Raw genomic sequence first — 14483 nt, forward strand, 5'->3', positions numbered from 1 at the left:
TGAACAACGAGCGCCACAAATTGATTCCGCTTTTTTTTCTCCGCTTTTTTCTCCGCTTATTTATTTTTACTTGAACGCTATTTTTAAATGTAATCAACGATCCCCCCCACCCCCCCCCCCCCCCCCCCCCCCCCACAACCCAATTCCACCCCCATCAACAATTCCATCCGCGGTTATAACGTAAGTAGTATAAGCTGCGGCGGTTTTAGGCACGGGCGAAAAACTAGACACACAAGAAAGAAAATGATCCGCATTTTCTATTATCGATAAGTTAGTTAGTTCTGGTCATTTTTAAAAATAACTTGTCAAGTTCCTCTTAAGTGCTATTGTTATCAGATTTATATAATGATTTGTAGAATGATTCAAAAACGGAACTAATGTTTTTGCGGTCAAAGTGTCTTTTCCCACTCAAATCTCCAATCCCTGCTATGGTATTACAATTTTGTTTACTGTTTATAAGACGTGCTAAGTATTTGCTTGGTTTGTTCCCATATTCTTAAAGTCGCTGTTTTTGATAAAATAACGACCTGGAAGCCTTCTCATTTAGAATTTAGTTTAGTGCTGCTTTAATAGTCTGTACTTTAATGAGGTTTGTTTTAGTTGGGTTGGTCCCTTGCTGATGGATTAAAAGTCCTCCAGACATCTATCAGTGAGATGTCATCTAACATTTTAATTAGGGAAGCACCTGTATTTCTTTTTCTATTTGTATCTGTAGGGGTCTGTCTAGTTTATTGTTTAAACAACAGTTAAACTCCCCCCCCCCCAGCACTGTAAAACAACATTTATATTCCTCCAACACTGCTGCTATACCTGTCCAGAATGAAGGGGAAGGTGGATTAGGGGCATATATGTTCATCATAGTAACATGCACACCATAAATTGTGCCATGAACAAGGACATATCTGCCCTCTGGATCCTTTTTACATGTGTTGAGTACAAAAGGAATGGCCCTGTGGATCAAAATAGCAACCCACCTGCTGTTTGAAGAAAATGAGGAATAGTAAACCTGGTCTACCCAATCACACTTAAGTTTCATGAGTTCTTTATCCACTAAATGGGTTTCTTGGATATAAGCTATGTGTACCTTGTCTTTTTTGAGAAAGTTGAGTATTATCTTCCACTTTATAGGATGATGGATTTCTTTTACATTTAGTGTGCATAACTTTCTGGACATCTGTGGCCGCCCCCAGTCTAATACAATACAAAAAAGAACAAAAAACACCTAATAACGAGAAAACACTTAAGTACACATGCCCCTGCTGTAGCACTCACTTAGCTAAAGGGCACATGTGAGCCCTATTAAACTCTAACCTCTTTCCTGCCATTAACATCGAAAACAAACTTGTAGGATTGAACCGAGCTCCCCAGACTTTCTGCTTTATAAACACATCTTACAGGGATAGGTGCGGTTCACTGTACACCATTCTTTGGCGTTGGCCCCCTCTGTGCGTTCTGGCAGGTTGACGATCTTTATGTTGTTACATCTGGACCGGTTCTCCTGATCATCCAGCCTGTCGCTCAGCTGCTCCTCGGTGTTCTCAAGTTTAGATAGCAACTGAGTTACTGTGTCCGCCGTGTCGGAAATCCTCTGTTCTGCGACGTCCTCCCTCTTCTCGACAACTTTGACACTTTCACACCGAGCTCACTGATTTGGCAATCTGGTCGAGTTTAGTACCCAAGCTGGCGCTGAGCCTTGCAAACACTCCTTCACTGATCTTGGTGACCAAGTTATCTACTTCATCGCCGTCCACCATGTTGTCGGGAGCGCTGGTCTCTGAGCCAGACGGATTGCTTCGAGTTACTGGTCGCAAAATCCGTCCACTGTGTCCGGTGTCTTCGCCCAAAAATCATGCAGTGACATTACCCTTGTGGTTGACCTATTTTAACAGTGAAACTATCCCTAAATTGTTCAGAAAAGTGTTTAGTCTGGGAGCTCTGACCTGATGCTCCTACTCTCTTTGCATCATGTGACCCCTCTCTTGTGGCATTCTTAATCCCACATGGCATTATTTGATTCTAGTTTCAAAATTGATTTCAGCATTTTTTTTACATAGATTTGTGCGTAAATAAAATACAACTTAATATGGTGGCCCCAATGAACAACCTAGTCCTAATCCTCCATTTCTCAGAAGCCTTTGTGGTTTTCCCTGCCAGTGATCCTTCCACCCTACCTACAGGCACCAATGTTGAAATGCCACTTTTATCCAGCGCCCTCGTAACTGGTTACTGTCACACCAGGCTAACACCGCCTGCTCCACCTGTGGTGAGTCTCCTTACTCTTGATTGATGTCGGGAGTGATTCATGTTCGGACAAGGTCCCGAAGCCATGTAGTGTCTTCATTAAGAGAGACGAGAATCGAGGAGCAGAGGAGGGGTGAGGGATGGGAGGGATGGGGGGGGGGAGATGGTGTCAAGATTGCATTCTGCTTTCCAAATAGGCTCAGGTGTGCTTCATAATGAAAAACCCTTCTTTACGAGTAAGTCATCTTACCGCCCGTCTCACTCTGTGTGGCCGTCTGTCTTACTCTCTGACTGTCTGTCTGTCTTACTCTGTGTGTGGCCGTGGGTCTCACTTCTGTGTGGCTGTCTGTCCATCTGTCTCAGTCTCTGTCCGGTCTGTCACTGTCTGTCTCACTCTCTGTCTGTCCTTCTGTCTGGCCGCCGGTCTCACTCCATGTCTGGTCGTCTGTCTCACTCTCTCTGTCCTTCAGTCTCACCCTCTGTCTGACTTTTTATCTCACTCTCTGTTTTTCCGTCAGTGTTATTCCAATTCTGCAAAAGCAGGATTATCTCTATCTGATATCCCCCATAAAACCAAGTCTAGCGTAGAGCGTGAGTGAGAGTGATAGTGGGAGAGGGAAAAGTTGAGCCCCATAGTGTGAGAAGCAGATAAGGAGCCATAGGGGTGGAGGAGGGATGACGCGTAGGTGGAGCTAGGCTCAGAGTGGAGAAAATCTTCTGGACTTCTGTGAGAATGTGAAAAGGGTTGGACAGGGACGAAGAGAAGCTCAAATGTATGATTATGAAATTAGGAAAGAACAAAAGGATGGGTTGCAAAGCATAGGACTCCAGGGAGACGCCCGTGAGCAGGCATGAAAAGCATGCAAGACAAAGAGAGTTGTGGTTAAAGGTGGAGAGAACAGGAAGCACAAGACAGCCATTGTTCGTATTGTATTTCTCCTCCTCTCTTCCACACAACTCTACTCTTGACGCACAAAAGTCCCCTTATTGCAAAGACCAATACATTGCATTGTTATAGTTAACATTAACACACGCTAACACCCACAGATACATATACAGATTGGTATGTCCTTTAGCACCTCTGAACGGCTCTTGTTTTGCAATTCATGAGATGCGATTGTATGCATTTATCAACGGTAGGGACAGCAGAGATAATAGAAAGTGTTGCATGTTGGCTCCGACATAGCATCGACGCTTCCTGGTTGAAAACGTTAAATGCTGACACTTGCCTGAAAGGAAATACTCACTCATTACTGCAATGAAGGCCACTCCCATAAAACCCACACTCAAGCCGTTTCTCAATTTGCGTTCTCGTCTGTACTTGTGTACTTGCGTTCTCGTGAAACATCATCAGTCGTAGCCCAAGTACTGTTCCAATTCAAAGTACGCATCAAGTCAATTACAGTCTTAAAACCCGGAAGTGTTCTTGATGCGTTCTCGATGAGGCCGTTCCATCGAGGATGCATCGGAGGTGACTTGTGTGGACTTGGGACCGTTAAATATCCCAGGATGCATTTCGCATTCCCATGTCTTAAAATATTAGTATGTAAACTATAATAATCGGCTATATATAGGAACATTTTACATATATAACAAAAATGTCAGCCTATTCATTTAAAATATTGACATACTATCTTAAAATGAAAGAGGCTGGTGTTTTGTTTTATATAATTTGTTTATATTGTATAAGTCGCTGATAGAGGAAACCCATCGCAACGGCAACGAAAATCCTGGTCGGATCCATCCGATCGTGTGTGTGTTTCTATTCTAATCTGTGTAATTTCTCGCTCATTCGTAATTATTATATCAATAGCCTACTCTCCAACTACATAGGCAGTTAGGCACGCGCATCTGTACCCTACATATAAAAAGTCAAGCATATCTTTTCATTTATATTCATTCAAAATATTAACATACTATTTTAAAATGAAAGAGGCTGGGGTTTAGTTTAATATAATTTGTTTATATTGGTCAGTAGTATATGCCTACATGAGGCCGTAAAGCACAGTTAACAGAGCTGAGTTGTTGACGTCATCGAGTCCGCTACTGTTCCAATTGCAGGTGCGTACTCGCGTCCTCGGAAGTCTGTACTTGGAAGTCCGGACTTGCCAAGTACGCACTTCCAAGTCCGCGAGTCCGTAGTTTGCGTACTTGGTATTGAGAAACGGCCTCCGTCTCCCAGTCCCTTTCTATGTTCTGTCACTCATTGCATCCACTTCTGGTGTGGAAGCTCCCCTCACCCGAATGACTTGGCACTAACCAGTTAATCCTGGTTGTTTTTCTCTGAGCCCTCTGTGATGGGATGGGGGGGTTACCTTCCTCTCCTTCTTATGCACAGGTCATTGTTCTTGTGCTGGTCCTCTAATGGAGGTGTGTGTGTGTGTGGGGGGGGGAGGGGCTCAAGCTATAAACAAGTTTGTGTTCTTATCCACACCCGGCCCTTTCCTCAGGATGCTGTGCTCCTGGTCGTTGTTTAGCACTGAGGTTCACGTGCACACGTAAATGTGCACGCTGGAAGCACACACACACACACACACACACACACACACACACACACACACACACACACACACACACACACACACCTGTGTTTACACACATAAAGGAACATTAATAATGCTTAGTTTAAATGGAAAACAGGAACACAGTGTAAGTCTAATTCAACTCATTGTTATATCAATGGGTTTGACTGAATATTCAATGTGTCTTTATTAGATTTTTAATATAGACTTTTTAATGATTAGATATTTGAACAATGCAATGTATGGACGTTTTTTTTTAAAGTGTTTTCTTTAAAAATCTCCAAGCTGTTGGTTTGCATGTTTCTTCTTATGAGCTGTGACATTCGCTAGCCAGGTTTTGGAATTTCACACGTCCACCCACTCGGCACGTGTTTGGCCGATATTCTGGATTGACCAAACTTGGAATAAATATTTCCCACAGTACATGTTGTTTTTGAGACTGGCATCAAAGACCAAACATAGCTTAAACATATATATAGTCAGGACCTTCATTCCAATGATTGTTTAGCATAACTTTACTTACAAAAGTAGCTTCAATTGAAAAACAGGACAAAGTAAAGACAGAACCAAGACTCGATTTACATTTTTGTTCTATTCTGTATTCAAACCTAACACACTAAGTAATTGTTTAGACGCTGTAGAGCTCCTAACTGTGGGAGAGAGAATGCTGGTCTGAAACAGTCAGTGAACACAGTCTCACACACACACACACACACACACACACACACACACACACACACGTAGAGTGAGGTGATATATCCAAATATTTCAACATTTCAGTATAGCAATTAGCCTTTCTGACATTGCGCCTGGCAAAGGAAAATTGTTATTTATGCCAAATAATACACAAACTGGAGGCTGTGAGAGAAAGAGGGATAGAGAAAGAGAGAGAAAGGGGGGGGGGTTAAGACTGAGCTATTGTTTTTGCATGCATGATGAGTGCTCTGAAACAGACTGATTGACGGGTAGACTTAGTAGGCCTTTGCAACCCTCGCCCGTCACAACGTAGAAGACACCAGTTTTGAGACGATCCGTTTGACACTATTTTCCCCAACGAAGAAACCGAACCGTACCCCCCTTGAGGAGCTAAAAAATATGCAATAAAAATGACACCTCTGCGGTTTGCCTCACTTTGACATAGTCTTTGCCTTTTTAACTGAGAAATACAGCCTGTTTTCTCATGCAGCACACAGCACAGTCAGACACATGCAGGACTAGGTGTGTGTGTGTGTGTGTGTGTGTGTGTGTGTGTGTGTGTGTGTGTGTGTGTGTGTGTGTGTGTGTGTGTGTGTGTGTGTGTGTGTGTGAGTGAGAGTCTGTCTGGCTGGCTGGCTGGCTGGCGGGTGTGCGTGGGCGTGTGTAGCAACCGGTGGGGTGGGTGGAGGTGGGATCTGATGGCTGCTGACAGGAGAAGGATCATGTGATGGCCAGCCAGGAGGAGGGGGACTTTAGCTCTGCGGACCCCCCCCTCCCTGTCATTCTTCCTCTCACTCGTGTGCTTCACATGTAAAGGATGTGATGCTGTGCAGGGCCGTCACAAGTGTTTCTATAGAGGGGGATTCAGCTTGTGGTAGGGAGAAGGAATTCCAATAATGCGCTGTTGTTTTTCTGCCCCAAGTAGTTATTGTAGGACTTACTTGGCAACAGTTCATTTGATGGCGACATTTAAATCTGTTTCATTGTCTGTTGACTTAGACAACAAACAGGCCATTAAACTGGCTTAAAACACAATCCACATTTGTTCTATCTTACTTGGATGTGTTCCTTTGTAAAAAGGAAACTATTGACTAGTCAGACTGCTTACAGAAGAACTACAGACAAACTAACCAGGGGACTCACTCATAAGCTCACCCCTATCTGACATAGAATCCATATAGGTTAATAAAATCATTTAAATAAATATATATATGTTACGCGGCTCAACGCAACAAAGAAACAGGGCAGGAGACAGCGCGACAATCCACGTTTCTTAGTTTATTTCTCCGTGAAAAGCATGCAACACAAAAATGATCTCTGCAGTCGGTGCGTAACCGCAAATCAAATCTCCCGCCGCGTCTCTCGGAGGCCAGGCCCCTTTTATGCGGTTCCAGGGACACGCCCCGTACGCGGGCACACCCCCTGATCCTGGAACATGTGGGACCAGGCCTAGGAGAGAAACGAGAATAGGAGCAGCACACACAATATGACCCCTGAAAGGCCAAGGTGGCCGTAACAATATAGTTCAGAATTCTCCCCAATGGAAGGCATGTATAGAGGGTTAATGGTTTGTGGCATCCAGCTCCCCTAAGCAACACACACACACACACACACACACACACACACACACACACACACACACACACACACACACACACACACACACACACACACACACACACACACACACACATCCGTGTGAGCAAGACTAGAACTAATTATTTTAACAAGCTAATCAAAATGTATTTTCTACTTTTCAGTCAAATGAAAGGCCTTTGAAAGAAGGTGTAAAATACACTTCCAAAATATGCTTCTAAAAGTAATTAGCAAATCGTATTATTACCTTTTTAATCTGAGTGAGGCGATCACTAGATGTTAATGTGAGGAAGCTTATAGAACACAGCTGAGAAGCACAGATGTTTTAGGGCAAAGCATGAGGGGATTAACGCCACAATGGATGGGTTCTAAAGCCACATGACAGCACTGTCAAGGTGCCTCTCTGTCCCATAACCATGTTTTTATCAAATGATGAATCTTACCTATTATTATTCTATTATATGGCGAGAGAAAAATTGCTGGTTGATACAATAGCAGATGCCTTTCTCCTCTTTCCCATGTCATAAAGATATGTGTTGGGTGTCTTGCTCAAGGATGCATGACAGGTAGATTGTTAACTTTGGGGTTCAAACCGAGAACCTTTTAGCTGTCCAACACCCTATCCATCGTCTCTAGACTATCCTGCAATTAAGTTATTGCATGCACATATGCATATGCACATGCACACACACACACACACACACACACACACACACACACACACACACACACACACACACACACACACACACACACACACACATGCATACACATGCACACGCATTAGTCTTGGTCGAGGGGTTATTCTGGGATGGGCTGGGTGCTACAGTCGAGCCAGGTGATCCGTCATCCTTACCAGCTCTTCCCCTCTCCTCCCCCCTCCCCCCCCCTCCCTTTCTCTTTGTTTTCCTCACCCAGCTGTATCTGCACTTTCCTCACCCACCTTCTCTCGTTCTCTTTCTCTTTCTCTCTTTCTCTCTCTCTCTCTGTCTCTGTCTCTGTATCAAGTATGTATAAACGTTTTTACACTGCCAAACATGCCCGCTTATGCCCACCTTTTTCCCGGCATGGTCCGCACGTTTACACTGACTGAGGTAATATACCGGCTTGATTTCGCACCCCAATTTACGGTCCCGGACCCTACACATATTGGCGGTTTCATTAAAGTAAATGAATGTCAGTAAATGCCATTAGACGGCTTCGTGGTTCCAGGGGCGGGACTTGAGTAGAGGTGTTGCTGCGTTGTCTCTACAACAGAGACAACGCAGAGATATCAACATTCTAACTGCAGGGACAGTGAAATCCGTGAGCTGCTGATCATGTGAGAGAAGGTGATGCAGTCGCATTAAACAAAGACGGGGAAAGATGGCGCGATCTACGAGAAAGATGCAGAGGAACTTTCCTTACGAGGCTTTTGTCTGGATAACAAACAAGTGGTCAGCAAAATAAAGAATATGTTGGCGTTTTTGCACTTGTAAATAGTTAATCGCGTTTGTAGCCTACACTCAGATACACATTCAGATATACTCATTCTTGCATGCGGGTGTCTTCAATCACAAAAAAAGAAAAACATTCGGAGTATGCAAATTATTCTAAAGAGGTCTTCTCTCCTTGCATAGCCCCGCCTTCTCCAGTGAACCAAGAAAGTAAAATGCCTCTCTCTCTCTCTCTCTCTCTCTCTCTCTCTCTCTCTACACTGCCCAGCCGGTACGGTCGCGGCTCGGCACGCCGTGCAATTTCACCGTCTGTGTGAAACCCAGGGGGTAAAATCCCCCGTTCATCACAGCGCCGGCTTTCTTGGTTCACTGGAGAAGGCGGGGCTACGCACCGAGTCTAGACCTCTTTAGAATCATTTGCATACTCCCGAATGTTTACATTTTTTTATGAATGAAGACACCCGCATGCAAGACCCGCATCATTATCAGTGAGAGTGACGTGAGGAGGGTGTTCAAGGGCGTGAATGGTGAAAAGGGCTGCAGGGCCTGGCCAGATTCCTGGGAGGGTTCTAAAATCCTGTGCAAACCAACTAGTCCCAGTGTACACTACAATCTTTAACACATGCCTGGCCCAAGCTGTCGTTACATCCTGCTTCAAACATAACATGCTTTAAACATTAGTCTGTCATTATCCCTGTGCCAAAGAAAAGTACTCCATCATGCATGAACGATTATCGTCCAGTGGCCCTGACATCTAGACTGGGTAGCCCCGCCCATTCTGCCGGCAGGTTTGAGTTCGCTCTGCAGAAGCGTCCGGAGAAGAGCAATACATTTCTTTCTGGTTTCGATACGTTTCTGCAGGAGCCAATCACAAAGCTGGCTTTTCCCCCTGGCGCGCTATTGGCTGGTTCAAAACAATGACGACAGGGAAGCGATGGCAAGCAGCCAATTGTGTACAGAGTCAATTTAACATTGCCCGTTGATTACGCCTCTTGTGCTGAAGAAAATGGCAGCAACTTCCCCAGACCAACGTGCAATCTACGATTCAGCTTGGTCTGGCAGTAGCCAGGCTACCTGATATCAGCAGTGATGAAATGTTTTGAGAAGCTGATGAAGAACTACATCAGTACCTCCCAGCTCATTTCACACCCCCCAGTTTGCGTACAGGGAAAACAGGAGCAGGGGTGATACCACTGGCAGTCTTTTACACACCACTCTGACCCACCTGGATGAGGGGAGAGGGAATTATGTGAGAATGCTGTTTATAGATTTGGTGGGTGGGTGGAGGTGTAATGTCAGGACCTCTGATCCTCAACACAGCCACCCCCCAGGGGTGAGTCCACTGCTCTCCAACATCTACACGCATGACTGCAAAGCCTCCAGCAGGTGGTGCTGGGTCTTATCACCGACAACAACGAGCAGGGCTACCTGAACCAAGTGGCAGACCAACAACCTGGCCCTAAATGTCAACAAGACCAAGGAAATGGTGATGTATTTCGGGAGGAAGCAGGGCAGTGGGCTCACCCCACTCATCCTTGGTGGGGAATCTGTGGAGAGAGTCTCCAGGTTTAAGTACCTGGGGGTGCGCCTCACTCAGGACCTCTCATGGTCTCTGCACACAGAGCATTTGGTCTCCAAATCAACTGTACTTCCTCCGGCGGTTGAGGAAGTTCAAGGTCTCCCCCTCCCCCCCCCCCCGCCATCCTGAGGACCTTCTACTCTGCAGCTGTCCAGAGCCTCCTCACAGGTTGTATATCAGCACCGCACCAGACCAGGCTGCCCTGCAGAGTTGTGGTGCGCTCGGCAGAGCGAACCATGAGGTCATCCCTCGCCACCCTGGAGGATACATACAGCAGGAGGGTGAGGGCAAGAGCCAGGAAAATCAGGCAAGACGCCTCTCACCCAAATGCTGGCCTCTTCACCCTGCTGCAGTCGGGCAGACGGAGGCAGTTAGACTGCTCCGGTGGACTATAACTGGCACTTTTATGAACTCTTGCACAATTTTCTAGGCACTTTTATATTTATACACCATTTTTTTGTGACCGTTTTTATAACACCACCTCTTAAGGGAAGTATGTTTTTAAATACTATTATTGATTATTAATTCAGGTTCCAGTAACTCCAGCACTCTGTCATTGCACAAATGACAGAGTGATATCCCCTTTTTAATTTCACTGTATGTAAAATGTTAATTAAAAAACTTTGAACTTTGAGTTCACGTCTGAGTGTAGGCTACAAACGCGATTAACTATTCCAAAAACGCCATCATATTCTTTATTTTGCTGACCACTTATTTTTTATCCCGACAAAAGCCTCGTAAGGAAAGTTCCTCTGCAGCTTTCTCGTAGATCGCACCATCTTTCCCCGTCTTCGTTTAATGCTCATAACTCCTCATGTTGATGTCGCTGCGATGTCTCTGTTGTAGAGACAGCGCAGCAACACCTCTACCCAAGCCCCGCAGAACGTCTCATCTCATTTACATCAGAATGAAACCGCCAATGTGTGTAGGGTCCGGGAGGGTAAATTGGCGGCTCAAGCCGGCAATTTACCTCAGGCAGTGTAAACCCGCGGACCATGCCGGGAAAAAGGCGTGCATAAGACGGACATATTGGGCTCTCTTTCTCTGTCTCGTTTTCATTCTCTCGCTCTCGCCCTCTCTCTCACCTTTTCTCTTTGTTTTCCTCACCCAGCTCTAACTGCATAACACCTCACCATCACTCTCTCTCACTCTCTCTCACTCTCGCTTTTACTCTCTCTCTCTCTCTCTCTCTCTCTCTCTCTCTCTCTCTCTCTCTCTCTTTCATTCTCTCTTGCTCTCTCTCTCTCTCTCTCTCTCTCTCTCTCTCTCTCTCTCTCTCTCTCTCTCTCTCTCTCTTTCATTCTCTCTTGCTCTCTCTCTCTCTCTCTCTCCCTCTCTGTCTTTCATTCCGTCCCTCACACCTCTTCTCTTTGTTTTCTATCCTAATGTTGTGTTCTCGTCTGAAGTGAGACTGATGGTGCTATCCATTTGTCTGGTACGCCAGGACGTCCTAGTCGTAAGGTGTCAATCTCCCAGCTTTCTTGCGGCATTTCACGGCCCTTTTGGTCGCTTTCTGAGAGTAAAGTGAGTTCAGTGAGGCAGACCGTACGACTCGACAACAAAAATGGCTGGCTTTGTATTTGTACCACGTTGGTCGTTTTAATGTCGATTTTAAATGCTCTTAGATACGTTATTATATTGCTACTTTATTCCGGTCACCAATTTATGCATTGCAAGGTCTTGCTGGGCGTGCAATACAATGTAAAGTTGTGTTGTAGAAATCTAGGGGTTATCATGGATTCAGATTTACATTTTGACAGTCACAGCAAATCAGTTACAAAATCTGCATATTATCACCTTAAAAACGTAGCAAGACTTAGAGGGCTCATGTCTACCGAAGACTTACAAAAACTTGTACATGGCTTTATCACTAGCAAGCTCGATTACTGGTCTGGCTTGATCAATGGTCTCCTTACAGGTCTCCCAAAAAAAACTCTAAGGCAACTACAGCTTGTTCAGAATGCTGCTGCTAGAGTTCTAACAAAGACCAAAAGATTTGAACATATTACACCAATTCTTAAATCGTTATATTGGCTCCCTGTATGTCAGAGAATTGATTTTAAAATCATGTTGCTAACCTATAAATCCAATGTATCTAACCATAACAATGACTAGCCAATGAGAAACGGGAACGCTATAAGTGCTGCAAGCCAGGAAATGACATCACGTTCTCGCTAGAGCAGGTCGGACGTACCGGCGTACAAAATGGATAGCAGCATTAGCTACGATGATGGGTGGGGCGGTGTAATGAGAGCAGATTAACCGCCTTTCTTTTGTGTTTTTTCACATTACATATAGTCCCAGAGAGAGAGAGAGAGAGAGAGAGAGAGAGAGAGAGAGAGAGAGAGAGAGAGAGAGAGAGAGAGAGAGAGAGAGAGAGAGAGAGAGAGAGAGAGAGAGAGAGAGAGAGAGAGAGAGAGAGAGAGAGAGAGAGAGAGAGAGAGAGAGAGAGATAAGTAAAACATGTATTTAATTAGGCAGTGATTGGAGTGGGGCTACTTAAGGGCCACAGAAATAGCTGCCTGGTTGCACCTTCTCTGTGGGTGTCACGCACACGCGCAGAAGGTGTTTGTGTGTCAAATGTGTGTTTTCCCTCCATGTTCTATTTCCGATTGAATGGAGGCATGCGTCAGGGAGGGGTCCAGGGTTATTTATATCCTGTGTTTCTTTGAGAAGCGCTTCACGTGCCTGTTTGTCTGTGTGTGTGTGTGTGTGTGTGTGTGTGCAGCAGGCAGCGTAAATTAATCAGCTCTCTGGCTTTCTTTAGTGTGCATTTTCAGAACAATCCACACTCACACACACACACAAATTCACAAACCCCCTTCTGCATGACATTTCTTCCCTTTTAATTTTCTAATTTCCTCATCCTTTTCTTGGTCTCACCATGAACACTTCCCTCCTTTTTTCCTTCTCCTTCTCCTTTCTCGCTCTGTCTCTCTCTCTCTCTTTCTCTTTATCTCTCTCGTCCTCATGTTCCAGTCACCCTTCATCTGGTTCCCTAGATGTTTCCATCTCTCCTCTTTGTATTGCTCAACCTTCTGTAACATAATTATTACTCTTCATTTTTCAGGCTTTAGCAGCGACACCTAGTTAGAACAGGCGTTCGGGGTGTCCTCCGCTTCTCGGGTATGCATGTGTACTGAAAGAGAGAGAGGAAGAGAGGCTGAAGTGCTAAAGTGACTGCAATTGTAATGGCCTGGCCGGCAATAGTGATGAAAAATGGATGACGTTTCTGTCCTGGTGTATCGTCAAGGAGACAGGAAGCTGGTGCCGGTGCTGGAGGGACGAGGAGAGAGGGGCTGCTGGAACAGGGCCTGTGTGCCCGGGCTTCATGAAGATGCATAGAGATGTTTTGGTGGACGCAGATAAGAGGATAGAGCCAGGCCAGAAGATAGCAGAAGGGTTATAGAGTCATACAGACAGCAACAGGCAGACAACGATAGCAGTGAGATGATGACGATAAGCTTCTCCTGGTGTTTCCCAATGACCCACTTCCTCTCTTAAGCCTTTGTGAACCAGCCAATGACATTTGGTCTAGGTCCACTTCCATCTGCCTTTGTGGATGATCTGTAGTGGGGCCCTGTTGAAATTTCATCATCCAATGTGGTTGACCCTGACCTTGAGTTTACGAGAGTGATATGGACTCAAGGTGCTTGAGGATCATGTGTTCATCACTGCCATGCTGTCAATGTCTCTATGGCCCCCTCCTCCGTCCTGTCATCTCCATCCATGTCAAGTGTGTCAGACAGCATGGCTTTGATGGGAGATCCAGTGGTTCATATGGGACAAGATGGTGGTGTCTCTGGAGTTCAGCCATTTTAATAATTGGTTGTTATTTGTATGGTTGCTGGTGGGTGACATTTGGCTCGAGAAGACAATTTTCCATTGACGTCACTGGTGCTATACTAAGTTGCCAACATGTTTTTGCAGTTTTGTGGCACCGATATTCGATCATTAGATCACACTTTTAATTAGACTATGTGTGAGAGAGTGTCTTATTACCGTACCATTGCTATTTTGGACAGAGCAGGAGACACTGAGAAACCAACAGGGGGCCGGCGTTTACAGTGGAAGATCGTTTTGCACGCAAACAGCAAACAACAAGGAAAAAAACACTGTCTGCTCTTATTTCTGTTCAATTCATAAGTGCTGATCCTGGCGGAGAAGACAAAGAGGGATTGTCTCAACGTAAAACTTCCTACTGTTTAAATGATTGAGATTCACAACAATCACAAACAATTTTGCGTGACGGTCTGAAGTGCAGTGCGTGGGTGTTTGCAGTCATCTGAGATGTTATCATTAACATCAGCACTGGAAGGTCATGAGGGCCCCTGCTGCTAATTACCAACAGCCTCCCCACGTGCTTACAATACAGCACCACAGGGCGACTCTGGATTGTGTTTCACCATTTTT

Source organism: Micromesistius poutassou, assembly GCF_964030765.1.
Source record: "Micromesistius poutassou genome assembly, chromosome: 9".
Lineage (NCBI taxonomy): Eukaryota > Metazoa > Chordata > Actinopteri > Gadiformes > Gadidae > Micromesistius > Micromesistius poutassou.